Source organism: Pezoporus wallicus, unplaced genomic scaffold, assembly GCF_028554395.1.
Source record: "Pezoporus wallicus isolate ANWC-B61680 ecotype Strahan unplaced genomic scaffold, APGP_CSIRO_Pwel_v1 contig_16, whole genome shotgun sequence".
In the NCBI taxonomy this organism is placed as follows: domain Eukaryota; kingdom Metazoa; phylum Chordata; class Aves; order Psittaciformes; family Psittacidae; genus Pezoporus; species Pezoporus wallicus.
In genome coordinates, this window is record NW_026641478.1 from 3,483,084 (window position 1) to 3,509,798 (window position 26,715).

The following is a 26,715-nucleotide window of genomic DNA, read 5'->3' on the forward strand; positions in this document are numbered from 1 at the left end:
CTGTGTTTTTCTGTTGCAAAGCTGTAAACATGGGAAATTACTACCAGATACAAAGGTCACTATTGTGTCTTATGTGTTGATACTATCCTGTAAATGGCCCTGATTTATGTATTTACTGAAGAGAAAGGGAGGATAATCTCACAGAAGTTGTTGAAGGATAATCTTACAGGAATTTAAGAAGGATTAATGTTATCTTATTGAAATAGAACTAATTTCATGTATAGAAGGATATATTTTGCCTAAGGAATGAATAGATAAAACACAATGCATTTAACTGGGTCTCTGTAAATATATTCGAAAATAATAGCACTTAACTATTATGTTTAATATGTAACATGACCTGGAGCCATGAACAAAAAGTTCCTGACTCTGACTTTCCCCTTGTCTGTAACCCAGTTTTTTATAAGATATTTTTTTGGTGTCATTATATTTTATCATGACTTAATGTACAGCGGTAAAGACTTCAATTTACAGATTAACTCCACAACGGAATAGCAGCTCCAAAATATGTACTTGGTTACCCAGAAAACTGTAATCTGTAGAGCTGCATTGTATTTAAAAAACAATACATTGTATAATACTGTGGAATGCTTTCCCTCATGCACAGACTGCTGCATGCTAAAATTCTTACAAAATAATATTCCAAAGTAACCTGTTTACAATTTGTTCTGCTATATTTTTCAGTAATTAGGGGATCAAGTCATTAAAAGATCAAAAGCACTGTATAGTAGGGCATTTACGATTTTCCTCTTAAAACTTATTTTATATGCTTCCATATATAAATGTAAAAAAGCTGATCATATTGAATCAATCTTTGGACTTCCAAAGTACAGATGCATTTGAAGACAAAGTTATATTTTTTTCCCTTCTTCATTTTTGCCAAACATAATTCTTAAATGAGCATTAGGCTTCATGCTGCAGAAAATTAGAAGCCTATATGTGTAAGGAACATGCAATTGCTTCACATTTCAAAGGAAATCTCTGAGTCTTGCTTGATAAAACCCTGATAGTGCAAAACAAATGAAGAATACACAAACCTGTAAGTGGGGAAAAATGTTTAAAAGCCATTTCTGAAGTGCAGGGACACAGAAATGCTGTTTCTCCTTACCAGAAAATACTATTTTTAACATGGAAAAAATGTGTTACAAATTTTCGTATCATCCAGGTCTGTCACCATTCACATCCATGCGTCATCCTGCCATGCTCAGCTATATTTCCCCCAGCTGAAAACATAGAATCATAGAACAGAAACATACTATTGTCTGTCTTGATATCACACAGCTTACCTCCCCAGACCCTATTTTCAATAATCCACATCCCTCCCCCATTTGTCCAACTCCCACAAACCAAGACATCAAACTCTTTGCACCTCATGCACAGTCAGCAAAAGATGTTCTCTCCCACCCTTTCATTATCACATCCCACCTCTGCTGCCATGGTTGGCTTTGAACCTGGAAATGCAAATGTTGACACTGGTTGTATTTCTGCATTCCTGCAGGATTTACCTGGTACATGGTTCCACAGGTGGGGAAATAATTTTATCCTCAGGAATTTGCTGCACTGATGAAGGAGCAGCTCCATGGTTGTTATTACAGCTGGGACACTGCTGCCTGGAATGAACTGCTCCTGTGTCCCAGGTGCTGATCCTATTATTTGGAGAGTTGGTCAATGGGCAGGATTTGCCAGCCTGTTCCTGGATGCAGTTTGTGCATTCCTGTGCTATAAAATCACGCTCATTGTCTGAGGTTTTGCATCTCATCAGGTGGCTTTTTGACTTTTGCATAGTTCTGAATCATCTCTAAATACTTTGTGCCATTTACCAAACTAGCAAAAAAATGGTCTATTTCATACATATTCCCTCATGTAGTTAGTTTTTCCTTTCAGTAGCTTTATGCTCTCTGTTTCTCTTTATTCCTGATACATACTATTACATATACTCAGAAAATAAACTAGGAAATTAGCACTCTAGGGATAAGTAAATCATGTTTTTCTGTTACATTTGTTCTTTCCATCCCTCCTTAGAAGTGTTTTTTTTTTCAGAGAAGTCTGTATTGCAAATGGAATTTATTATTGCAATTCACTTTGTTTCACAGACAGAAAATTTAAAATATTTTAAATATCATAACTTAAATGCCATATTTTTTCCAAGGATACTGATTTATAAGAAAACTTCTACAAGAACATCTTTAGGGTTTTTTTCCTTCTTTTGAAAGAAAAAGGACTAGATCCAGCAAAGCATATGATTGTTACATTTTCTCAAAGAAAAATATTAAACATGACCACAAAGGTTTTCTAAATTGACTGCAATAAGAATACATGGTTAAAATGCATTGAGAAGAGGTTTCTATAGAACATCTCTTAGGGTTTTTTTTCTGAGAATCTGATAGATGATTCCGGTATTTTTGGATTGTCACTAAAGACAAAGGTGTTCATCCATACAGGGAAATTGGATGTTACAAGGGAACATGACTGGTCACTGGATTGTGTTATATACAGTACTAAACAGGTACGGTTTTGACCTGGGACAATAAGTATTCTCCCAAAAAACTCCTGGACATAGCTTGCAATATATGGGCTATTGCGTTATTTTAAATTAATTTTGAATGTGACCCATTTCACAATGTAAATGTGTTTGATATGAATATGAGCTGATCCCATTGCACTCTGCATCAGATAATTGTCCCATACCTAAACAGCACATAGCATGGAAGCCTTAGCCTTGCCTTGAGAAATGTTTTGATCTTATCACCATTTTCAGAGACGAAAATAAATTCTAGTCAATTATGTCAATAATGAGAAATCTTTTTTTTTCTGCAACTTAACATTACATAATCAGTCTCTGAATACATCCTCAGATTTCACATGATTATTACCCAATCACAAATTCAGCCCTACCTGCAGACATTTTTGATTAAATGCTTTTAGTTTTGCTGTGGGGTTATTGTTGGTTTTTTTTTTCCGCAAGAAATATGTCAACAAAGAAACACCTGTATGTATGCATATTTAAATATACTCACAACTTGTTTTTTCTGCTTACCGTTCTTTGCAAAAGCACACTGATCCTTCTTTTACAGGTGCAGTGCACAAATGATGTTTTCAACTAAGTGCATTAAGACCTTGCATTTCTTGCAGGACTGTTAATATTAGTAAGAGCTTCTAGCCAGAAATCAGTCATGAAATATTCCTACACTAAGCCAAGCTGCAGAAAAGCTTTACCAAGATCCCCCTGGACAGCAATTCATCAGGTTGTTCACAATCTCCTCTGCCCACCCAACTGAAAGTGTTGCCACATTTGGGCAGCAGTGAAAGGTAGTTAAAAAGCATGGGGCAGCAGCAGCACCAAGGAGATTAAACATTTCATCAGCCATTGTCAGTTAAGTTTATTGTAAACAAACAACATGCCTCCATTTATTTCATCACTGTGTCCTATCTGCAATCCTTCTGTCCCTTTGCATTTTCCTCCTGGAAGGGCTAACATTTCTTTCTTATTAGCTGTTCTCTCACTGTGCCAAGGACTCTCTTACAAGAAACTGGGTTCTCTGTCATACCCCCTTCTCTCATACCTTCTTTTTACACTCTGGAGTGAAATCCTGCCCAGGTCTCCCAGCTCCTCCTCTTCCCTAGTGGTAGGGGCATCTCTTATAGGGTCTGTCATCTTCCTTATTTCACTAAGATGAGATCAGCCCCCCAGTACCAAATGTTTTATTTGCTGTATCATTTTGCCCTCATTCTTTCCTCCCAAATAGCAGTATTCCTTACACTCTTCTCACACCAGTGACTGCGAATATTGCTCTGTCCTATTCCCTTTTCCTCCTATCCTGCATTTATCCACTCCTTTCTATCCCCGAGGCAGCTCATCTTTCCTTCCCCAGTCCATTTCGTATTCCATAACATTATAATTTGTCTGCAAAGTATGTTATTAATCCATTCTGCTCTATCAAGAGATTGCCAGGAGTTACTTCATATTTCTGAATGGCCTTATCAAGTGGAAATGACTGATGGTAGGAGATACAGATAGTCACAAAAGTGTTTTAACCTGGGGTTGTACTAAGAGGATGGCAAGGAATGCACACACCCTCTTTTCCATCTTCCTTATTAAATGCATCCTGTCAATAGTTTTCTACTCAGAAATTGTTATAGTCCCTAAAAATCTGGATGTAATTTTATGCCATCTTCGAAACCACTATTTCATGTGTAAACAAATAGAAAAATGGACAGATTTTTTTTTTTTTAAATGACTGAAAAGTCCTGAAGTGGTGCTAGGTTATCCTACAAACATTTCAGCTTTTCTGAAATTCCTTGTTTTTCTTTAAATATTTTCCTTTAAAGATATAACAGGATTAATTTCTTTCCCATTGGTTTTTCCTTCCTTTGGAGCGATATGTCCCAAGGTTTGTAACTTAGAAGAGTTCAACTATTCATCACAGAAAAGTGGTTTTAGAATTTGTTGAACTATATGCCATCAGAGATGAAAGCATTTTCTGTCAAAATATACAAAATATAGCAGGACCAAAAATGTTACAAAGAAAAAAGACATCAGTCCCTCTCTTAGAGTATTCCTATACATTTTTTAGAATTTTTATTACCAGTGGTATTTTCATGACTGTAAAATCTGCTGCACTCACTTAATCCTCCTATTATGTATAAAAGAGCAGTACTACATGCTTTAGGTTAATTAGAGCATAATTCCCAAACAACATACATATGTGTTGGCACTAAAATAAAAACTTTAAGCTGGTTGGCTGATTTTAATGATGCTTTATCATTGACCGTCTGTCAAAAAGCAAGCTAACAGGTTATTCTTTTCCCTTCCGACCTCTTGCAGAAATAATGCTCACTAGAGAAACACATGGTTTTATCAGGAAAACTTGAATCATCACCCAATCTTCTGGTTTTGCACAGTGCTAAGTACTGCATGCAAGGTAGTGAGCACCATGACATAACATTTGCTCATGAGAATTCTTCACATGGGATGTGTTTAATAGTCCTCTGTAATTTCCATGCACCTATAATAAACAGCAATCTGTGCTCTGTTCAGTAACATTGCCTTTCCCTCAGTATAAGCCCTTCCTCAGAATCCCATATGAGCAGGGAATATGTAATACTTAGGCAAACTGCCTGCAATAAAACTATTTTGAGCTCTTTTGTAAATGATCTGCCCTTTAGATTAGCTCAGGTTCACACAGCTGCACAGCAAATAGAAATATTTCACAGCTCAATAAATGGGGCAGCTGGTATTTTGATTCATCTCGGAGCAATTTCACAGGGAATCAATAAAGTATGGTGCTCATTTTGAACAAAAGAGCACATTTGATGGGATATCATCATTGTCATCGTGGTCAGCTTCTAGCAGCCCAGAGATGAATGAGACAGACTTTCAGTCTTACCTTTTCTCATCTTAAATGTACGCATTGGCATTTTACTTCCTGATCATTTATGAGCTCACAAGAGCTTGTAACAAAACAAACAAACAAACAAAACCAGAAAAGAAATTTAAAGGAAAGAAATTAAAAGACAAAAAGAAAGTGTTAAGCATTGCTTCATGGAAAACAAAAACTAGTTGAGGTTTCCCTTGTTTACTGGGAGGAATTACAAAATTGGGATGCCAAATAATATCAACACTCCAGGAATGCCCCATTGCTCTAGAATCAGATTTCCATTTTATTTTTGAAGGTCACTGATGATAACCTCTCTGCACTGGTTTTAACGTGGTTGTTTTGCACTCACCAGTACCTCTGTTTTCTCTTTGTCGTGTTTCAGTCCAGTGGTCTCTGAAATAAGGCTCTAGTATGTGTCAAGAGCTTTATCTTGCCTATTTGTCCATAGAAATAATTCTTAAATATCTATTTTCTTCTTCTGTTTTCTTTATGTCAGTAATATTTCCCATTTTTTTCTGTGGGATGCCACTTGAAAGACTATTTGCAGTATTTCAGATATTCCTTTATTTGTGAAATGCAATGATAATTCATTTATCTTGTGGAGATAGAAAGATGGAGCCTCTCTCCAATAACACATCATTTGAAGGCCACTGAAGGTCACACCTCTGGCTGTTCAAGCCAAAGACTACATTTCTTTTTAGAAAAATGTTTTTTATTGGCTTTTCCTTCCTTTCCTCACAGTGATTTAAATAGGTTTTCCTTGCATATTTTTCTCAAACCTAACTTTCACTGATCATAATTTTCATGAGTGCATAATATAGCTAAAGTAGTAACTCTGCTTCTACAATCATGTATTTTTTACTTATGTGGTCTCTTTTTAGTCTAGAAATCTCAGCACTTGGTCTTAGTCCAAAATTATTTCCTTTTGCTAAAATGGAAGTTCATTCATCCTTAAGAGCTAGAACAGGAGAACCTGCTCTTAAAAATCATGACTAGGCTTCACTGGAAATAGCTGGGCACTGAAACCTTGCATGTAGCTAGGGACTTTTTTCTGAGTAGCTAAGTTAGGAAACACGAGTTCTAAGCTTTTCTTTCCTTATTTCGTATAATTGATCATATCACAAAGTGAATGCTTTGCAAAAAGGTTCATACAGGTAATTGTTTGGTTTTATTTTATTTTAAAACACAGCCTTTTGAATCTAGCCTTGTTGTTCGGTTTAATACCTCATCTCTTCAGCTCACTTAATGTCTTGTCTCTCAACAGGTCTATGACACTCAGTTTTTGAGTACTGTGTCCATCACTGCCATCACAAACAAGAGGAGGATGAAACAGTCAGTCAATGTTGTTTTGACCACTGCTGATGGTATTCCTGACAGAAACTGCAGATGGAGGCAGCAAACTTCATTTTCTGTTCCAGACTCTTGAAGAAGGGTGTATATTGGCACAGACTGTTTCAGTATCTCGCAGAAAAATTATGAAAAGTCCAGGTGTCCTGGGTTCAGCAGTAGCAGTCATTTTTTCTCCTTCTTAGTAGCTGGTGCAGTGCTGTGTTTTTGACTTTTGGCCTGGGAACATTGCTGATAACACCAATGTTTTTAGTTACCACTCAAATGTTTTAGTCTGGCCAAGGACTTTGTGAGCCTCATGCTCTGCCAGGGAGGAGCGGAAGCCGGGAGGAAGCAGAGACAGGACACCTGACCCAAACTAGCCAAAGAGGTATTCCATACCACAGCACGTCATGCCCAGGATGTAACTGAGAGTTACCAGGAAGGGCACAGGTTCTTCTGTGTTGGGCTCATTTCGGCGGGTGGTATCATATTCTCTCCCTTGTTATTTTCTCTTATCATTATTATCATTGGTGGTAGCAGTAGTGATTTGTGTTATACCTTAGTTACTAAACTGTTCTTATCTCAACCAGTAGGAGTTGCATTCTTTTCGATTCTCCTCTCCGTCCCTCCGGGAGTAGGGGGAGGGCAAGAAGGCAGGGAGTGAGTGAATGAGCTGTGTGGCTGGGTTTAAACCATGACACAAGGTTTCATTTTTATTCTGGGAATTTGTGGCTGGGGTTTGGGGCATGAGGAGTCCATTCGTTTATAGTAAGAAAAATGTCAGTGGGATTGGGAAAAGGGTTTCTTGTCTCTGTGCATGATGTTTACACTCATACTTTCTATTTTCCAAACAGTAAAATGGATTTTGCTTGTGCACTCTAATGGCCACTGAACACAAGTGGGATGTTGCATGCAATTTTCCAATTGCTCTTATCTGCACTGTGATTTCTTTACACCAGCATAACAAAGTGGTATTAACTCTTTTTTTGCATGTAATTTCATATCACTATGATTCTGGCAAAAATTAAACAAAAATACTTTGTTTAATAAAATGTATTAAATGTACTGAAGGATCTTTTTCTTAATATATTTTTACCAATTGGGAAAAGTTTTCTTCTATTTCTTAAAAATTCTTGCAGCAATAACTGTATCTTGAATGCTGATATTCCTCTTACTCCAAAGATTTTTTTCAACTTCCAGAATGAATTTTGAAGATACAGTTAAAATGTACTTAGAAGAGACAAACAGTTGCAGGAGTAGCCAGCAACAAAGAGAATAATATTTTAAAGCAATATATAGGAGAAAGGAAACATTCATTTAACTTGTTATCAAAATAAATTGAAGATCCTGGGGTTTTCTTTTTTTCTGTGGTATTACAATGAAAAGAAAGGCCAAGAATCTTAAAGGTGTTTAGATGTCCAGTTGCCTCTAAAGCCATGAAAAAGTCATATAAAGCAAGCTAGCTGTCTTGGTAAATAACACTCATGTTACAGTGCTAGGCTGTCGGCTGCTCAAAACCTTTTGTGTTTGTAGTCTTCCGTCTCGGACCTTCAGAAGAGATTTTATGGCCAACAGATTTCCACATATCAACTGAATAGACCTTAGCTTTCTACAAATCTGTAAATAGCTACATTGAGAAATTTAAGTCCTCAAAATCCTGCTCAAATTCTATTCAAAATCTGCCTAATTCTGGGTATGCCTACAACCATATGGTTCTACTTTTTGTTTAAGCAGCTCCAAACGTATCTGTGGGATCACCCAGTCACTTGCATTATGAAGTGTAGGAAATGCGTTACTGAGGCCAAGTCCTCACAAGTCTTAGCAACTTAGCTTATAGCAAAGCAAGAAATGGGGGAGAGCTTCAAGTCTCTGCTCTTCTCACTTTGGTGGGGGTATGATTTCTCTATTTCCAGCTCCCAGGAGAACAATATGAAGTTGTGAAACAGGCTGAACATATCTTCATTTTTCCTGTAGCATCTGTGTCACTCTGTGGAGAGGAATAAAGGATGCAAAGGACAAAAGAAAACAATCAAAGAGTCAGCACAGTTCTACCTGTAGGGGACAGAAGGGATGAGCTCACCAAGGGGTGGGAAATGTCCTGTATTCTTATTTCCACTGCTTAGTCTTTTAGGCACCACTCATTTCATTGTGTGAGAACATAATCATTGACTTACTACCAACATTACTTACTTACAGCATCAGAGATCCTGGTTACTTCCATGGGCTATTGCATCAACAGACTCCATCCAGAAGAATAAATGCAGCTATCCTGACATGGGTGCTGGAGCCAAAGGAGATGGCGGTATTCCTACATACTCCTGTAACTCTTCATGATTGACCACTACCACCATGGAGTCATAGAATCATAGAGCAGTTAGGGTTGGAAAGGACCTTAAGATCGTCTAGTTCCAACCCCCTTGCCATTGGCATGGACGCATCACACTAAACCATGCCACCCAGGGCTCTGTCCAACCTGGCCTTGAGCGCTGACATGGATTTACCACTTCTTTGGAAAACCTGTTTCAGTGCTTCACACCTTCACAATGAAGAACTTCTTCCTTATACTTAACCTGAACTTCCCCTCTTTAAGTTTTAACCCATTACCCCTTGTCCTATCGCTACAGTCCCTGATGAAGAAAAAAACCCCCCTTCCATGTCTGATTCAAAATGAGCTGAGCCTCAGCAGCTGTTCTTCGTTTATGATCTGATCCTTTTTGACATGCAGGCCATTAGTGTGGCTAGTTGTTGTTAGTAGTACCCAAAATTTTGCAGGAGGTATTTTAATACAAAAAGGGACATGGTAGAAAGGGTTGGGAGTAGTTTCTGGAAAAAGCAGGTATCAACACTGGCATTGCTGTGTGTCGTGGTTTAAACCCAGTCAGGTAACTTGTTCACTCACTCCCAGTGAGTGGTGCCGAGCTGACAACAATCAAGGTCCGTGTTCGTCTCCCCCCCTCCCTGCACCGGGGCTCTCCCCTTCCCCGCTCCCGGAGGAACGGGGAGGAGGATCGAGAGAGTGCAACTCCTACGGGTTGAGACAAGAACAGTCCAGCAACAAATCACCACCGCTACTATCAGCTAAAACAATGATAAGGGAAAATAACAAGGGAAGAGAATACGATACCACCGGCCAAGAAAACGAGTTCCACCCGGAAGCTCCTGTCCTTCCGGGTAACTCCCAGTTACCCCCCACCCCGGGCATGACGTGCTGTGGTATGGAATACCTCACAGGCGCCCCGCCTCTGCTTCCTCACAGCCCCCTCTTCCCTGGCAGAGCATGAGCCTCACAGAGTCCTTGGTCAGGGTAAACATCACTTAGCAACAACCGACAACATCGGCTTCACCAACGCTGTTCTCAAAACTAGAAGTCAAAACACAGCACTGCACCAGTTAACACAAAGGAAAAAACATGATTGCTACTGCTGAACCCAGGACATTATCCACCCCTTATTCCATACCATTCACGTCGTGCTCAGATCCCACATTTTCAATACACCATCGCTCTCCCACATATATACATCCATATACATACAGACCAAGAGGAAAAAAAATCATTTTCTTAGTGCATGGACCAATCCCTATAATGCTGCCGAGTCCATCCGGTCCATGATGTTCCAAGTTCATTCTCTGTTGGGATGATGGCTGGAGGGAAGTCAGGGCCAGTCGCTGGTGACCTGGAGACATCTAGTTGATGGGCTATAAAAGCATTACACAGCAGGCAGCAGCATACAATTGAGTTCACTGGCTGTTTTCCCCTAAAATCAAATCCCCTTGAGGTATACATCGGACTTCCCCATCTTCCCGCATTACCCACCAAGTATATCCAGGTCCCTGAGCAAAAGCAATCCCACGAGTGGGTTTGCCTTTACCTGAAGCAGGAATAACCCAGACTGTCTTCCCCAGCAAATTCTTCATATGCACCACGGGAACTTTGTCCCCCTCTACAATATGTAAAAGTTCTGACTGGGCTGGGCCAGCCCTGTTGGCAGATCCTCTGGTGTTGACCAACCAGGTGGCCTTTGGTAAATGTGTATCCCAATGCTTGAAAGTTCCCCCACCCATCGCTCTCAGTGTAGTTTTTAACAGCCCATTGTACCGTTCGATTTTCCCAGAGGCTGGTGCATGGTAGGGGATGTGATATACCCACTCAATGCCATGCTCTTTGGCCCAAATATCTATAAGGTTATTCCGGAAATGAGTCCCATTGTCTGACTCAATTCTCTCTGGGGTGCCGTGTCGCCACAAAATCTGTTTCTCAAGGCCCAGGATGGTGTTCCGGGCAGTGGCATGGGGCACAGCGTATGTTTCCAGCCACCCGGTGGTTGCTTCCACCATGGTAAGCACATGGCGCTTGCCTTGGCGGGTTGGTGGCAGTGTGATATAGTCAATCTGCCAGGCCTCCCCATATTTATACTTCAACCATCGTCCTCCATACCAAAGAGGCTTTAACCGCTTGGCTTGTTTAATTGCAGCACATGTTTCACACTCATGAATAACCTGGGCAATAGTGTCCATTGTTAAGTCCACCCCTCGGTCACGGGCCCATCTATATGTTGCATCTCTGCCCTGATGGCCTGAAGTGTCATGGGCCCACCGGGCCAAAAATAATTCACCTTTATGTTGCCAATCTAAGTCCATCTGAGCCACTTCAATCTTAGCCGCTTTATCCACTTGTTGGTTGTTCTGGTGTTCCTCAGTGGCCCGACTCTTGGGTACATGGGCATCTACATGACGTACCTTCACCACCAGGTTCTGCACCCGGGCAGCAATATCTTTCCACAGTGCAGCAGCCCAGATGGGTTTACCTCTGCGTTGCCAGTTGCTCTGCTTCCATTCCTTCAACCACCCCCACAGGGCATTTGCCACCATCCATGAGTCAGTATAGAGATAAAGTACTGGCCACTTTTCTCGTTCAGCAATGTCCAGGGCCAGCTGGATGGCTTTCACCTCAGCAAATTGACTCGATTCACCCTCTCCTTCAGCAGTTTCTGCAACTTGTCGTCCAGGACTCCATACAGCTGCCTTCCATCTCCGATGCTTTCCCACAATACGGCAAGAGCCATCAGTAAACAAGGCATACTGCTTTTCACTTTCTGACAGTTTATTATATGGTGGGGCCTCTTCAGCACGCACCACCTCCTCCTCTGGTGACATTCCGAAATCTTTGCCCTCTGGCCAGTCCATGATGACTTCTAGAATGCCTGGACGACTGGGATTTCCTATTCGAGTTCGTTGTGTAATTAGTGCAGCCCATTTACTCCATGTAGCATCAGTTGCATGATGTGTAGAGGAGACCCTGCCTTTGAACATCCAGCCCAGCACGGGCAGCCGGGGTGCCAGGAGGAGCTGTGCTTCAGTGCCAATCACTTCCGAAGCAGCTCGAACCCCTTCATAGGCTGCCAGTATCTCTTTCTCAGTTGGGGTATAGCTGGCCTCAGATCCTTTGTATCCCCGACTCCAAAAGCCGAGGGGTCGACCTCGAGTCTCCCCTGGAGCTTTCTGCCAGAGGCTCCAGGTAGGACCGTTCTCCCCAGCTGCAGTGTACAGCACATTTTTTACATCTGGCCCGGTCCGGACAGGTCCAAGGGCTACTGCATGAACTATCTCGCGTTTAATTTGCTCAAAGGCTTGTTGCTGCTCAGGGCCCCATTTAAAATCATTCTTCTTCCGGGTCACATGATAGAGAGGGCTTACAATCGAACTGTAATTTGGGATGTGCATTCTCCAGAACCCCACTGCACCCAAGAAAGCTTGCGTTTCTTTCTTATTAGTTGGTGGAGACATTGCTGTTATCTTGTTGATCACATCTGTGGGGATCTGTCTACGTCCATCTTGCCATTTTATTCCCAAAAATTGAATCTCCTGTGCAGGTCCCTTGACCTTACTCCGTTTTATGGCAAAACCGGCTTTCAGCAGGATTTGGATTATTTTCCTCCCTTTCTCAAAGACTTCTTCCGCTGTATCGCCCCACACAATAATGTCATCAATGTATTGCAGGTGTTCTGGAGCTTGCCCCTGTTCCAGTGCAGTCTGGATCAGTCCATGGCAAATGGTAGGGCTGTGTTTCCACCCCTGGGGCAGTCGGTTCCAAGTGAACTGGACACCCCTCCAAGTAAAAGCAAACTGTGGCCTGCACTCTGCTGCCAAAGGAATGGAGAAAAATGCATTGGCAATATCAATCGTGGCATACCACTTGGCTGCTTTTGACTCTAGTTCATACTGAAGTTCTAGCATGTCCGGTACGGCAGCACTCAATGGTGGTGTGACTTCATTCAGGCCACGATAGTCTACTGTTAGTCTCCATTCTCCATTAGACTTTCGCACTGGCCATATGGGGCTATTGAAGGGTGAGCGGGTCCTGCTGATCACCCCCTGACTCTCCAGTCTACGGATCAGCTGATGGATGGGAATCAGGGAGTCTCGGTTGGTGCGATATTGCCGCCGGTGCACTGTTGTGGTCGCAATTGGCACTTGTTGTTCTTCAACTTTCAGCAACCCCACAGCAGAGGGATCTTCTGAGAGACCAGGCAAGGTGGACAGCTGCTCAATTTCCTCAGTCTCCAAAGCAGCAATACCAAAAGCCCACCGGTACCCTTTTGGGTCTTTGAAGTACCCTCTCTTGAGGTAGTCTATGCCGAGGATGCATGGAGCCTCTGGACCAGTCACAATAGGGTGCTTTTGCCACTCCCTCCCAGTCAGGCTGATTTCAGCCTCCAGCACAGTCAACTCTTGGGATCCTCCTGTTACTCCAGAAATATAGATGGGTTCCACCCCTTGACAGCTTGATGGCATCAGGGTACACTGTGCACCGGTATCTACTAGAGCCTTATACTTCTGTGGGACTGATGTGCCAGGCCATCTGATCCACACAGTCCAGTAAATCCGATTGTCCCCTACCTCCACCTGGCTGGAGGCAGGGCCCCTCTAATGGTCGTCACAGCATTGGACACTTAAGTCGTGTTGAAAGGGATTATTCTTCGTTATCACAGGAGCTGGAGTAAAATCAGCTCTTCCACTCCATCTGGGAAACTGCTCACCAGAGACTGAAGCCGTAGCTCTCATGGGACGATCAGTCTTGGCCCTTGCTCCCCTCTTCAGTTCACTCACCCGTTCCTCCAAAGCTGAAGTAGGTTTTCCATCCCACTTTGTCATGTCTTCTCCGTGATCCAGCAGGTAAAACCATAGGGTACCCCGTGGCGTATACCTTCTGTATCTCCTCTCTTGAACAATAGGACGTCTTTTGTTAATAGCTGAGACGCGTGTTGGTACACGTGAGGAGCTGGATAAATCAGATACATCGTCCCTCAATTTGTCGAGGTCCTGGGACAGTTTTTTCACAGCTGAGATGATGGAAGGAGTGAGATTGTCTTCGAACTCTCGGAGTTTATGAACCATTTCATCCACTGTTAGTGGTACTATGTCATTCCAGGGTCACTGTTGCCAATGAATGGGCATATGATGACGGTGCATTCCGTGTAAGTTTTCGCCACATGGGTCGTGTACATTCAACTTCATCTGGATCTATAGGTGTATCCCCGTTATTCGGCTTGATGTGATAGATCATCTCTACGATGGCCGATTCCCTCAGAGACTGGATGCCTTTGTCTATAGTAGTCCACTTGGCCGAACGACTCGTAACATCGTCCTTGTACGGAAACCTTTCTTTCACAGCTGCCAAGAGCCTCCTCCAAAGGCTGAGGGACTTTTTCTCTCTTGCAATTGCTTTGTCAATTCCCCCTTCTCTAGCAAGTGATCCCAGCTGCTTGGCTTCTGTACCTTCTAGTTCGTGACCATCGGCCCCATTGTCCCAGCATCGGAGTAACCAGGTGATGATGTGCTCCCCTGGTTGACGGGTAAAATCTTTTCGCATATTCCGCAGCTCGGTTGAGGTCCGAGGTCGAGAAGTTACCTCTTCTTCTTCTTCTTCGTCATGTGAGGATGACTCCTGATCAGATTCTGGACCGGGTGGTGAATTCATTGGTTCTTCATCTCGCTTCACCCTTTTTGCCTCCTTTTTGCTTGTTCTCTTGCGTACAGGGGCAACTGATATTGGTACGAATTGGTCCTCTGGTTTGGCTGCAGTGATTATCACTGTGGTTTGAGTAGCGACTGTACTTGTTGCTGGGGGTGGTGTAGCTACCGTGCTTGGAGCTGGGGTAACCGCGCTGTCTGTTGCAGTTGAAGTTTGAGCAGCTGCTGTACTTGCCACTGGGGTAGCTGCGCAGTTCATTGCAGCCAAAGTTTGAGTAGCGACTGTCACTTTGCCCTCAAATCCGCCGACATTCTTTTCCTTTTGAAGGTGCTGGATAGTGTTGAACAAGGCCCTGTAAGCATAGGCCAAGCCCCAGCACGTTGCCGTGATTTGTCCATCTCTGGTATGGCCAGAATGACCACACACCTCATTTAAGTGTTTTACTAATTCTTCTGGATTTTGCAGTTGTTCGGTAGTGAAATTCCAAAATACTGGAGGGGCCCACTGACCTAGATACTTGCCCATACTATCCCACACACCCTGCCACTCATGGCTGTCCAGCCTCTGGGAAAATCTCTCGGTCCTCCTACATCGTCGTTTGACCCCAGACAAGACCCAAACCTGAATCTGCTTAACTCTTGAAATCAGTAGTGGGCAAAACACACTCTGTATGCGTGTTAGCATGGTGATTCCCATCACCATCAGCAAACAAGTCTCAAGAGCATTAAAAGGCCATTTAAAAAATTCAAAACTCTCAAATGTAAATGGTCTGGGGGGACGACTAGGAGGGTAAAAGGATGTCTCCTTCACAGGTTGAGCACCTGAGAAGGAGAAAAAAGATGTGTAATTGCTAAGCACCTCCATCATATACCTCCCAAAGTATAAAGGTGGTGACCACACTGGGAACATAAACCAGATCAGTTTCATGATCAATGATTCTATTGTATTACAAGTCATTACCATAAAGTACAATGGGATAAAAACCTTAGCCCAAGCCCCACACTTGAAAAACACTAATACAGCCAATACCGGATGGACGTAAGATATGGTATACTGAAACTGTGAGATCAAGAGGAAAAACCTTGAGAGCCAATAAATCAGCATTGTGACGAGTGACTATCAATCCAGTCAGATCTGTTCTTATCTCAACCCCTCGTGCCCCACGTTGGGCGCCAAAAAAGAACTGTCGTGGTTTAAACCCAGTCAGGTAACTTGTTCACTCACTCCCAGTGAGTGGTGCCGAGCTGACAACAATCAAGGTCCGTGTTCGTCTCCCCCCCCCCTCCCTGCACCGGGGCTCTCCCCTTCCCCGCTCCCGGAGGAACGGGGAGGAGGATCGAGAGAGTGCAACTCCTACGGGTTGAGACAAGAACAGTCCAGCAACAAATCACCACCGCTACTATCAGCTAAAACAATGATAAGGGAAAATAACAAGGGAAGAGAATACGATACCACCGGCCAAGAAAACGAGTTCCACCCGGAAGCTCCTGTCCTTCCGGGTAACTCCCAGTTACCCCCCACCCCGGGCATGACGTGCTGTGGTATGGAATACCTCCCCGGCTAGCCCGGGTCAGGCGCCCCGCCTCTGCTTCCTCACAGCCTCCCCTCTTCCCTGGCAGAGCATGAGCCTCACAGAGTCCTTGGTCAGGGTAAACATCACTTAGCAACAACCGACAACATCGGCTTCACCAACGCTGTTCTCAAAACTAGAAGTCAAAACACAGCACTGCACCAGTTAACACAAAGGAAAAAACATGATTGCTACTGCGAATCTTGCTGAAATTTAGTCCATTGTGTGATCAAAGGGATAAATTGGGCCGAACGTATGTAGTGCTATATGCATGTCATCTTCCACACCTCATATCGCATTTCTTGTATATCAGGGAGCTCTTAGCTACCTAATGAATTCAACTCCAGGTTCATAAATAGCCCAAAGACACGTTATTGATATATGTTGCTATAATTAAAAATTAATACATATGGACATTATAAAACAATTTTAGCTGCCCTTAAACTATAGTGGGATTTCCTTTCTGACAAGTCTCCAAGAAATATGTTTTTTTAACCTCTGGACTGCAATTTATCAACCCTGGATTTGTTTTTGAAAGTACTTTTTCTCCTGGGGAAAAAGAAAAAAGAGGCGTGATCTTCAGAAAGAACACGGGAATGTTGCAATGGGCTTTTTCCTACTGTCCAAAGTCTAATGTATAGGAAATTACTACCAGTAGAGAGGCCAAATATAAGATCTGTGCAACAGCCAACCAAATATGTCTTTAACTGCCAGCTCTTCAGAGAAAAAGACAGACAGCAAGAGAGAGATCTTAGTGCAATTTCAGTAGAAAAACAATAGTTTTGATGGGGGGGGTTGGTTTGTTTGTTTATTAGTAGACACAGAAGCTAAAATCAAACAAAGAGCATGAATTCTGCCATCATCTGAAAAGTAATGGGATAAGTGCTAAATTATTTTTCCCTGTGTTTTGTTGCCCTTCTGATTCTTTTATTATTTTCATGTGATATAGTAAAATAAAGACTTTAAGGCTTTTCTGCCTCTAATTTATAATCTTCTTGGAAAATGTAATATTTCTGAATTTAGCTAGATAACATTTAAATACAGGCTAGTAGCCTGGCTGCATATAAAACCATAAAAACTCCACAGGCTCAAGGAACAAATCCCAGACTGAGAAAAACAATTCTTCTTCAGAAATGGAAATATAGTAAAAAATTATGAAATGAATGCTGAACTTTTTCTTTTGCAGTCTGAGCAATGTGGTGTTTTTAAAGGCTAAGCTGGCAGGTAGCAGAAAAGGTACCAGGGGTTTTCTGCATGAATTCCTTTCCTCCATGTGCCTCTCTGGGTCTGTCCCTGCCATTAGCAGACTTAGAATCATAGAATCATAGAATGGTTTGGGTTGGAAAGGACCTTAAGACCCTCTAGTTCCAACCCCCCATGCCATAGTCAGGTACACCTCCCACTAGACTCGGTTGCTCAAGGCCCTGTCCCAAAGTGGTAATTCTGTAGACAGCATATGTTTCTCTTCTCCCGCTAGTTCCTGCCTGTTTTCTTTTCGAAAGTAGAATACAGAGCAATTACTTCTTCATTTGTAACTTGTTTCCCTGAGGCCAGTCACAAAGTCATAAAACACAGAGTGACCTAAGAAACTTCAGATGGTATAAAAAAGAAGTTACTTATTTGGGGTCCAGACATAGAAATAAAACTAAGGGGACTAAGGCTGGAAGCTGAGAGTCTCTCCTCTCTAATACAACACACTTAGCAAGGATAACGAAGAGAAGGAGAGATTAGTGAAAGCAAACATGACAGAAAAGGAGGGTCGTGGAAGTAAAAGGAACCTTTAAGATATTCAAGTCTTAACATCGAAATGTGCCCAACAGACACTGCTCCAAACTTTTTTAAGAAATCTTTTCCAAAAAGGTTTCATAATCTCCCTCAACAATCTGCTCTTTTGCTTAAGCATACTTTCTCTTAAAAATTTCTATGATAGATAGTGTAAATTTCCCTCACTGAGGTTGTAACTTCTAATTTCTTGCCCCATTCCCAGTGGACATGGCGGCTAGTGTGTTTGCCTCTTCACAGAGCCAAGAAATATATAGAAAGTGATTTTGCATTTTCTCTCATTCATCTCTTTGCTAGACTAAACCAAACTCCATTTCTCTGCTTTTCTTGAAGGTCTCATTTTCTAGACTTCCAGTTGTTCACATGACTCCCAATGACAATATATCAAAATTGGCCTTTATTTTTCCTGACTGTGCAGACACCCATTTCAGCAGCTCTGAACATTATGGAAGGACTTCTTCATTATTTCACTTAATCCACAGCCCCATCAGCATAAACATCTGTAGTCTTGCTAGAAATTTGAGGTCACAGGGTGAGATTCATCTGAGTAAATGCTGATATCTCAATCTGGTCTGGTGACCCAAACTAATTAAGGTGGGCAAACTGGCAGTTCTAATGCATTATGTAAGTCATATAAAGGAGGTGTTTGCATTTTCTTGAGACTTAAGAAAAAATGCCTGTTTTTTTTTTTTTTAACTACATAGTGATCATAAAGCTAACTAAGAAACTAGGGTGCAGTTGCTTAGCAGCCAATAATAAGAACCCTTAGCATCATATGTTCAGAAAAAAACAGGTTAGGGCAAAATTTTGGTGATCTCCTACGTGTGCTTAAAAAGAAATAGACAACTGTTTCTTCAGAAATTTTATATGTGCCTTGGGAAAGATGGATAACCTTCAGAAGCTTCACAGGCATTGACTAAGACATAGGGTGTTACCGCAAGATTGACATTTCTTTAGGATATAAAAGTCAAAGGAAGAACTAGGGGACAGAGCTAGATAAAGCAGCTCTAACTCCGCAGTTTAGCACATATATGTCACCTTCAATATGTGATGCCTGATTCATCAGTGATATGCATGCAATTTTTTATACTGCTATAAATTCTTTTTATATCTGAAAATGCTTTTCTGGTAAACCTAATTCTCCCAGTGGGAGCACTGGCAAAATTCCCAGTGACTTGAATAAAAAACAATAAAATGCAGAATAAGGGAACAGAGCTTAAATCAAGGATGTAAACCAATTAGGTATTTTCATGGTTGATCTTTGAACTTCTAAATATAATACCTATTGTCCTGTTTCCAAAGGCACCAATTCTGTCAACCTCACTGAATCTCTCTCAGCCTTTTTCATGCCAGCACTAAGGGCTGTTTCTTCTGTTTCAAGGCTTCAGCCAAACACCATCATGTGTTTTTCTCATGTGCCCCTTCAGCCATCAATGTTCTTAGACTCCTTTTTCTAATAAAATCTCTTAATAGATGATATAAGGGCAGAACATATGCAAATTATCATAGTGCAGTGGATGCTAAATATCTGAATCAGCAACCTAACTTCCAACTACCTCACTAATTAGTCTCTTATTTATGACTCATTGTCAACTGTACATTTTTGGAGTGCTGACAGATATAGCTGGCTTCCAGCAGTAAATAATGTTTCAATCATCTCTTACAGACTTAGATGCAATTTAAAGCTGTGAATTACTCAAAATAAGATATTTAGTGTATAAACACAGACAGATAAAATTCTTTTACTCCACCTTAATTTCTTATTTTTACTTTTTCATTTGACTACTTCTGTGTTGGAAAATTGAAAGTGTAGAACATTGTGCTCATTTGTCATGTACTTAAACACAACCACAGTTATTGGACCTTGCTGAACGATACCTATTAAACAGAAATGTTTGTCAGAAGCATCCTCATTACTTAGCAGTCAATAACATTCTCTACCTTAGGCCAAATTGGTTTCCTGGGATGATGCACAATTAAGTAGATTCCCAGTTCATTTGATTAAGTGCAGGAAGTGACTTATGAATCATTGTAGGGTACTTTGCTCACTGAACTTTCAGCCTTCTAAAATTTTAGTGAGGCTTTTTCTTCCTGCTCCATGGAAATTACTCACAATAAGGGAATTAAACACTCTGAGGATGTGCACATTCGAAATATGGCAAATTACATTAGTCAGATCTTTCCTGACAGAACTGAAATGGATGATACCTACTCAAGGATCTTGAAACTGATTTGCAGGGGTAATAAAATTGATTTGCTATGTCTTTAAATATTCTCTAGTAAACCTACTTCAAGTAAACAATCAGAAAATACCATCACAGCTGAAATATTCTCCTTAGTTCTTCTTACTCTGTCTACGTATAGCACAATTCAGGCCAGGTGCTCAAAACTAAGTTTTAAAAGAAATCAATCTCTTATTTGAACATATACATTATCAGATTGAATTCTGTCTGAATAACCTTCCCATCTAGATTTGTGATTATCCCTTGCACCTGCGGGATAATTGTTTGAACAATATGAGGGATAAAAGAAAATGCAGTAGGAGCCTTCTTGCTAAAAATAAGTACGCCTAAGTGGCGTGGTTTAAGCTGAACCCAGGACACTAAGTGAAAGAAAAATATCTGTAGCATGAATACCGGTGAACTCAAAGAGATGCTCATCAAAACCTCTCTACAATTCACAAAGGAAAAAGTCTCCAGATCTACAAATCTTTATTCTTTCTCTGGTTCAGGCTGGTTAGCCTCTTCTATCCTATCAAATCTTCAAATAAATAACATTTTTTCTATTATTTTTTTTCAATATATGGAGCAAAAACTAGCTTCAGTTGGAGCCATTACTCCTGCTGTGTGTGCAGTTTCTATTTTGGGGAAATTTGTGTGTATGTACTCAAAATCTTTTAATGTTTGATCTGTTGTACATTCACAGTTGAACTGTTCACATCTAATCTTAACCGTCTAAAAAACAGACCATGCAAAAGTTAGACCGTGCAAAAGGTTGCTGATACAGCAGCCTTTAATAGATTGTGATAGGAAAAAAAAAACAACTTTTAAAAGATGGCCCAAAATAAGCATGCAAGACCGACTTAATATTTCTCCCTGAGGAAAAATCTATGCTGCTTTCCTGAGTAAAGGGATTGCAAAGATAGGTAGTTTATGCCAGAATTAAACTGATTTAGTTGGAGTTAGCTGACAAGAATCACACCCACAGAGATGTAATCATCTCTTTCAGCACAGGAAGATAACAAGGTTCCTAATTTTTATCACTTGGTAACTGTAATGACAGAGTTGAAAGCTGGGTGGGTAGGGACAAAATTGTGAAACAAGATGAAAGAACTATACTTATGGAAATTGTTTCACAGAAAACTGCTGGTTTACAATGGTAACTGTATTTGCTTCATAATAACATACACTTTCATGAAAAATGGTAATAAAAATAATTGACCATATTTTCAATGTTGATTAGCATACTTAACAGCATTTAATTTTTCAAAACACATGACGAAAAGGCTAGCTGCTATGCAAAGAAAGCAGCCCTCATAAGGAAGGTAATTCTGTATCTTGTTGTGCTTCAAATGACAATGGATTTACAAAACATCCTTATCACTCTTCAGTCAATTTGTTTAACAAACCTTTGTCTTTTTATAATTTGCCAGTACACGGATTATGATTTTTCCAAATATGCTTCTTACAGCTTTTCTTTTATCAAATAAAGTTTGTATTGTGTTTTTAACACACACACACGCACATACACACACACATACACAAACACAAATATTCTTTTCAAAATTGAAAGTATTTAGATAAGAAAAAATTGATCGTTTTGTTACTTTTGTACACAACACCATGATGAATTTCACTTTGAAAAAAACTTCATCTCCTCATAGCATATCAAAATAACATTTTCCTGTGAATTGAGCAAAAGTTGTAGATGGAAATAAAAGCTTTTCAGAAAATTGTTAGCAAATCTCACTGCATCTCAGCTTTCTATTAAAGCAGCTAATCTCTTATACAGTGCCCAAATCAAAGACATTTGCTATGTAGAGTCCTGGATCCAAACACTTAGGCACTTTGTCAAGAGTTTGCTTGCCTTAGGGGATTTTCATTGATAGGAAAACTGGGTAAGCTGAGAGTGGTTACTAATAGGAAGCAAATGTTGAACTTCTGTTCAAAGAGACTGGCAGGAGACTGTATCTCCTTACAAGAAATGACAGTTTATACATGATACCTTGTTTATGCCTAGAAGAATGTGGACTGAAATTCCTCTTGCTATCTGTGAATTCTGTAAAGGATTAATCATTCAAAAGGCTAAGACTTTCCAAAGTGTTGAAAGCATGTATTTATTTCTTCTTTAGATAGAGGTCAGAATGAAAACTTGCGAAAAGTCCACTCAAACCAGAGTAATTTATTTTACATACTAACATTTGTAGCACCTCATAACGTCTATGTGTCCACAGGGAAAACTACTTTCCTAAAAGAAAGGCCAAAACCCATTGACAGGGGTTGGGCACACAGATATAAACATGGTGGAAGAAAGAAAACAATCTGTAAGAGAGGCAACGTGTTTCTTTATTTATCTGCAAATCATAGAAATATTAGTTCGCAGTAAAGCAGAGTACGTCAGTGTCCATAGAAGGTCCATAAAGGCTGGTATTGCCGTTAAAGGTTTTATATGTCAGACCTGTAAAATAAGGTAGATACACTGACTCTCCACAAACATAGACGTAACATAATTGTTTTCTTTTTCCCTTTTCTTCTGCAGAATTAGGTATCATTAACTTTCTTGTTTAGTCACAGGAAAGTAAACCTGATAGTGAGTGATGGGAAACTTAAAAGACTAGATGAAGGGAAATAAAAGTAACTGCTTTTTTTCCTCTACAAAAATGTTACTCCTTTTTTCTTTCTTGCACATTAACTTTCACGTTTTCTGACTATTTATTTTTTCCACAATGCAAAGTATCTTTGAAGAATGGGTGATCTGTGTCTTCCTAAAGGGAAAGCCAAGCAAGCAAGCCTGGTTTTTCGTGGCAGCACACTAACATGATGTTAAGAGAGCATGCTGATGCTCTAAGAAAGAACTTACGTGCTTGAGGATGAGAGAAAGAGCTCTCCTCCAGATTAGTGGCTCTTTGAACACAGCCTTCCGTCTCTCTGCTTTTGAGCACAAAGGACAAACCACAGTTCACATAATACTAACAGAACAGGATTTTTTGATGCTGCTGAGGTCAACAGTCACACATTAACACAGCCTGGATGAATCTTCAACTAAACATTGCTGAGATGAATCTGTCACCCAGGAAATGTGAGTAGATGGAGGAAGCAAATGCAAGAGAGGAAATATTGCTAGTTTGGTACTATTTATCCCTCAGTGGCACCATTTCTGTTTCTCCAGGATGCCCAGAAGATGAGTTTGAAGATGAAATACACTGATGGCATTTGATTGTTTTTGTCGCATATTCAGCAAGTTGTTATGCTGTGCATGACTACCAGGTGTGCTGACCTCAAAGGTCAATCATTCTATATTTTAAGCAAGTGCTTGTTCATCTCCTTCTAAACAATAAAATCCCCTGTGTAGTACAAGGTAATTAAATAATTCAAAGGTTCTCAAGCTTTTCCTGTGCACATTTTTCACCTTCTTTTATTTCCTCATACGTTTTATACCTTTTGGCTTCTACTCTTTTTCTTGTCCTTTTCTCACTTGAAGGAAGCAAACAATTAGGTTCCCTCTCCCAAGGTCCTGCTATTGTTGTGGGCCCCTTCCTTTTCATTAGGCAGTTGTTCATGCAGTAGGTAAGAATGAAGAGAGACCCAAATGAGAAAAGGAGCCCCAGGTGGTCTATGGCCTTTTAAAGCAGTCAGAAATATGCTGATACTAGAGATGTGCAGCGTTCAGAACAGAGTTCCAAGCTGTGCTCTGCCATAATTACAATGAATGCTGTTAAGCAAATATGTGATTTTGTAAATATATTGACCATTGTCTTAAAGAGAAATATCATTAATTCCTGTGCTCCGTTTCGTGAATCAATTTCTAACATATTCCTTCTTTCGGTAGTGTCACCTACAGCATGACTAAATTTGTAAATCCAGTAGTGGCAAAAGCAGGTTGTCTTTGGTAATACGTAGTCTCTGTTCTCTTTAAAAGATTTCTAATCCTACAGTGGGCAATAAGGTCACTGGCTTCAGGAGAACTATTGTTTGCTTGGAAGATTATTCTTTTGTTCTCATGAAATCAAGAAGATGTCACTGAGATCAGGTTTCAAAGAATATTTCTCTTGTAAGATTTCTAAATGTAGAAATGCATTTCAAAACACTCAGCTTGTTTTAAACCTACTCATTAAATTCTCCTTATTTTTCCCCAGGGACTTCAGAAAATTAACCCAGATGGGTGTTGGATTAATGACTGGTGGTGTGTTCCCTTGTATTATGGGCATAGAAGATTAGGATCAGCACCTGTTTTTTTGACATTTCTGGCCAAGCATCAACACAGATATTCAGTGACAGTACAATGTTCCTTGGTGCTGGATGCTCATGCCCATCTGCGAGGATGGCGTTGTTCCCATCTGTGAGTTCAGAGTGCCTTTGTCTACAAGCAGCGATTGGTTTAATTAAGCAGCCTATATTGGAGTGAAAGTGCTGTTACTTTCCTAACACCCTCCCATGTGCCAGAATGAAGCTATGGTGGCACCTTCCTCATCCTTACTGTCACACCTTGATCTTTATGTAAGCCTGAACAGCACAATGGAAGGGATCAGTCTCTATTCACAATGACCATTAACTGCCCAAGACATATTTGCGTTGCAGCAGATGATGGAGAATTCAGTATGAAAGTGTACATAAAAAAAGGCTTTTTAGAACTCCCTGTTTGTATATCCAGAAGACAATGAGAAACCAAGTTAAACAGCAGAGAGGCATTTCTGACTGCTCCGGAGCAGCACCTAGAAACAGCTAAATTGGAGGCAGATAATCTTGATCAATTTACAGAAATGGAAGGTATTCTTTTTATTCAGAAAAGCACTGTTGCTCAAACACCATGCCATTCAGTTAAATACAAGACATAACTGGCTATATCTCACCAGGACAGAGAGAGCGAGAGCACTGACATCTGGACTTTTAAAGCAATTAAATGATATTAAAGTCAGAGCTGAGCTGACCAAGGCTCCTCTCCTCTTTACTTTCCGACTGTCTAGAATCTGTCTTGCAATTTTGCACATTGCAAGACAACAGTGAAATATAAAGCAACAAATACCATCTCCTTAGTACATTCCTTATCTCTGACCCAAACCAAGGTACCATCATGAAAAAAAATATATTAAAAAATAGTGGTTTTCAGGCATTTGCTTTTATATACCCTCATATTGTGAGCTCTACCGCTCAGAAATGTGAACTTGAGAGCCTTGTTATCCAGCTTCTTGGTTTGAGATGTGCTTAAGTTTATAAACACATTCTTTAAAAGTTTTTTTCCTTAAAGTGTTTCTAGTGACACACAGGTTTCAGCTGCAAGAAGCGAGAACAGTCTGCCAGGTTTAGTTTCTCTTCCTTCCTGCAGAACAATGTATGTATCTGTCTTATTTTCATTTATTCTCCTTTTCATTTTATGGAGGCCTCATTTAGTCTAACTACACTTTTTATTTTCTGCTAAGGTCATTCTATAAATTATCATACTGAGGTAGGTCTTTTAATTATTTCCTTCTTCAGAAAATGTAGTTTTCAAAATTCCTTATTTTCATTACTGTGAATACTCTTTTTTATATTTCTTATGTTGTCAGATTTAATTTAAATATTAGTCATGCTGTGCTCTGATTTCAGTGCATTATTTAAATATGCTGACTTAAATATTTTCTGATTAATCTGGGGGAAAAAAGGTTATTACCATTAACTGTGATACTTGAATAACACTGCTCTTGAATATTCATGGCTATAGCATATGCCAGGATTGTGCAGTGCTAGGACTGGAGAGATTTTTTAGGGAAACAGGCCCCTTATAAATCAGATGAGTGCTTCTCCCAAATGTGATTTTTTTGCTGCTGATAGTATCAGAAACAATTAATTTCCCAGCTACCACCAATATCTCTGTTAAATCCATTGGTACTGAAGAAAAGTATTCTGCAGATGCCTTTGAAGTGGTGGAAACAGATCAGGAAAAGACAAAGGAACTGGCACCAAGGGACTTCAAGGACATGTCTGCACTGAGGAATAAAAGCATTTCAAGAATAGCTTGCATCTACTGTGCTTTTGGGGAGCTGTCCCCACCATAGATTTGTCTTGGAAGAAAGAAGGTCCCAAACAACCAGAAAGCAAGCTAAAAAATAACTGATGTATCCCTGGGATAGGCACACTCTCCTGAAGCCAACAAGACTTCAGAGAAGACCTAAAGCTTAGCATTTGCAGAGTGAAACTAGCTATAAGAGCAAGAATACCAGGGCAGAGGCTGTTAGTGCCTTCCCTGAATTCATGACCTTTCTTCTTCCCCTGCATTACTGGGGCAGGCTGCTGCAGATCTCCCTGTGCTGGAGTCTGTCCTCTTCAAAATTTTCACTTTGGTGTAGTTGCAGTTTTATTTTTATACGCTTTCATTTTTAATAACCATTTTGTTAGTTTATCACTCTATGGTGATTACTCCTAAAATTAGCAGCGTCCCTTTGAAGCCTCAAAGAGGAGAGGGAGAAATAATGGACAAGGATTGCTTTA